This window comes from Mustelus asterias, chromosome 22 (genome assembly GCF_964213995.1).
Source record: "Mustelus asterias chromosome 22, sMusAst1.hap1.1, whole genome shotgun sequence".
Taxonomy (NCBI): Eukaryota; Metazoa; Chordata; class Chondrichthyes; order Carcharhiniformes; family Triakidae; genus Mustelus; species Mustelus asterias.
Window position 1 is genome coordinate 43,576,740 of NC_135822.1, and position 2,717 is coordinate 43,579,456.

Here is a 2,717-nt window from a genome sequence, read left to right on the forward strand (position 1 = left end):
TTGGTGAGCAGTTGTTTTTCAGACTGGAGAAAGCTGGAGTTCCCTTGGGGTCAGTACTGGGACACTGCTTTCTTCATCAACATTAATCATCCAGATCTGAGTGGACAGGGACCAATTTCAACATTTGCAACTACCACAAAGTTCAGAAGTATTGTTAACTGTGAGGAAGATAGTGATAAACTATAAACCAGAGAATATATTACTGAAGTTCAGACGAATGAGGAAGGATCTCATAGAGACTTATAAAATTCTAACAGGACTAGACACGGTAGATGCAAGGAGGATGTTTCCGATGGTGGGGGAGTCCAGAACCAGGGGTCACAGTCCGAGGATTCAGAGTAGACCATTTAGGGTGGAAGTGTGGAGATATTTCTGCACCCAAAGAGTGGTGAACCTGTGGAATTCATTACCACAGAAGTAGTTGATACCAAAACATTGAATGTATTCAAGAGGCGGCTGGATATATCACATGGGGCGATTGGGATCAAAGGTAATGGGAGAAAGCAGGATCAGGCTATTGAGTTGGATGATCAGCCATGATTGTAATGAATGGCGGAGCAGGCTCGAAGGGCCAAATGGCCTCCTCCTGCTCCTATCTTCTATGTCTCTATGTTATTATGTCTGTTACAGAATGGCGAGTGGCATGAAATTTAATGTAGAGAAGTATGAAGTAATTGACTTGTGTTGGAAGAACATGGAGGGAGAATGTTATGTAAAGGATATATGTGCTCCCTGGTGGTCTAGTGGTTAGGATTTGGCGCTCTCACCGCCGTGGCCCGGGTTCGATTCCCGGTCAGGGAAGGTATATTTAGGGTGGCATGGTGGCACAGTTGTTAGCACTGCTGCCTCATAGCACCAGATACCCAGGTTCGATTCCGTCCTCATGTCACTGTCTGTGTGGAGTTTGCACGTTCTCGCCATGTCTGCATGGGTTTCCTCCAGGTGCTCTGGTTTCCTCCCACGCTCCAAAGATGTGCAGGTTAGTTACTTATTAAAAATAAGGGGTCTCCATTTAAGACAGAAATAAGGAGAGCTTTTCCCTTCCAAGGCGCATTGGTCTACGGAATTTTCCACACCAGGGAGCAGCACAGGCCTCATGATGCCAGGGCCCTGAGTTCAATTCCTGGCTTGGGTCAATGTCTGTGTGGAGTTTGCACATTCTCCCCGTGTCTGCGTTTCCTCCGAATGTTCCGGTTTCTTCCTACAGTCCATGAGGTTAGGTTGAATGGTCATGATAAATTACCACTTAGTGCCAGGGGAACTAAGTTGGGTAAATACATGGGTTTATGGGGATAGGGCCTGGATGGGATTGTGGTCAGTGCAGACTCAATGGGCCGAATGGCCTCCCTCTGCACTGTATGATTCTATTACTGGAATCTGACAATCGAATGAACTGTCATCCTGAATGTGAATAAATATGAACTGGAGCTCGAACTCTGGATTTGTCATCTTTTCGCATTGCCATCCTCTGCTCTAAATGGAAACCAGGATTGACCAGAAACAGAGCAACATAGAACTTAGCAGGAGAGTCAGGCCATTCAGCCCCTCACCCCTGCTGCTCCATTTGATAGTATCAGGCTGATCTGAACGTGGTCTCAACTCCACATTCCTGTCTCACCAAACCCCCCATCCCCTCCCCATAACCCTGAGTCTATTGTCTATCAAAATTCTAACTGAACCTACCTCGCCGAGTTTGAGAAAGTCACGTGTTGAATCCTCTGAATTGCCAATCTTGTGTGGAGCCGTTCATGCAGTGCAATGTTTAATATAAAGTCTCTGAATCAAAAAAAGAAGCAAAGAGAGAAACAGATGTCAAATCTGCGATTACAATAATCACTCAACTTATTCAATGAAGAGTGAAAGCACAATTACAGAATTGCTACAGTGCAGAAGGAGGCCATTCAGCCCATCGCATCTGCACCACCTCTCCAGACAAGCATCATGACTTAGTGCCATTCCCCTGTCTTTTCCTCACACCCCTGAACATTGTTTCAATCACATCGCATCGCTTTCGCTTCTTTTGCAAATCTGTGCCCTCTCATTGTTGAGAATTTTCCAAGCGGGATCAGTTTCTCCCAATCTATTTTGAACATCTCTATCAAAGTTCCTCTTAAGTTTCTTCTCCTCAAGGAGAACAGTCCCAACCTCTCCAATCTATCCTCATAACTGATGTTTCTCATCCCTAGAATCACTCTCTCCAACGTGTTCACATCCTTCCTATGGTGTGACACTCAGAACTGTACCCAATATTCCAGCTGAGGTCCAACTAGTGTCTTGTATAACTTCAGCATAATCTCCTTGTTCTTACTCTATGGGTCCTGTTAATAAAGCCCAGGATAGTAAATACTTTATTAACTATTCCCTCCACCTGTCCTGTCCTGCAATGATGCACCAACACACCCAGATCCCTCTGCTCCTGCACCCCTTTTAGAATTTTACTCCATATTTTATATTTTCCCTCCATGTTCTCCCTACCAAAATGCATCACCTCACAGTTCTCCACATTGAACTTCATCTGCCACCTATTTGAGCAATTAATTCATCCGCTTCATTCATGGAATGAAGCCTTAATGCTTATCTTTTTAACATGAGTTCCCCGTTCCAGTATTTTTTACTGAGGCCCTATTTGATTTCTCTGCCTCTCACTTTTCCTATTCCCCTTTTTGTCTTTTGTTCTTGTCCTTGACTCCACCCTCGTCTGATTCCTAGCCCATGTT

At 44.8% G+C, this 2,717-nt stretch overlaps 1 non-coding gene across 1 annotated transcript; it reads left to right on the forward strand.

Annotated features, from left to right (window-relative positions):
• The first annotated feature begins 729 nt into the window (after positions 1-729).
• trnae-cuc (transfer RNA glutamic acid (anticodon CUC)) lies at positions 730-801 on the forward strand. The gene has a single exon. It is a non-coding gene; the product is annotated as a tRNA-Glu (tRNA).
• The last annotated feature ends 1,916 nt before the right edge of the window (positions 802-2,717 follow it).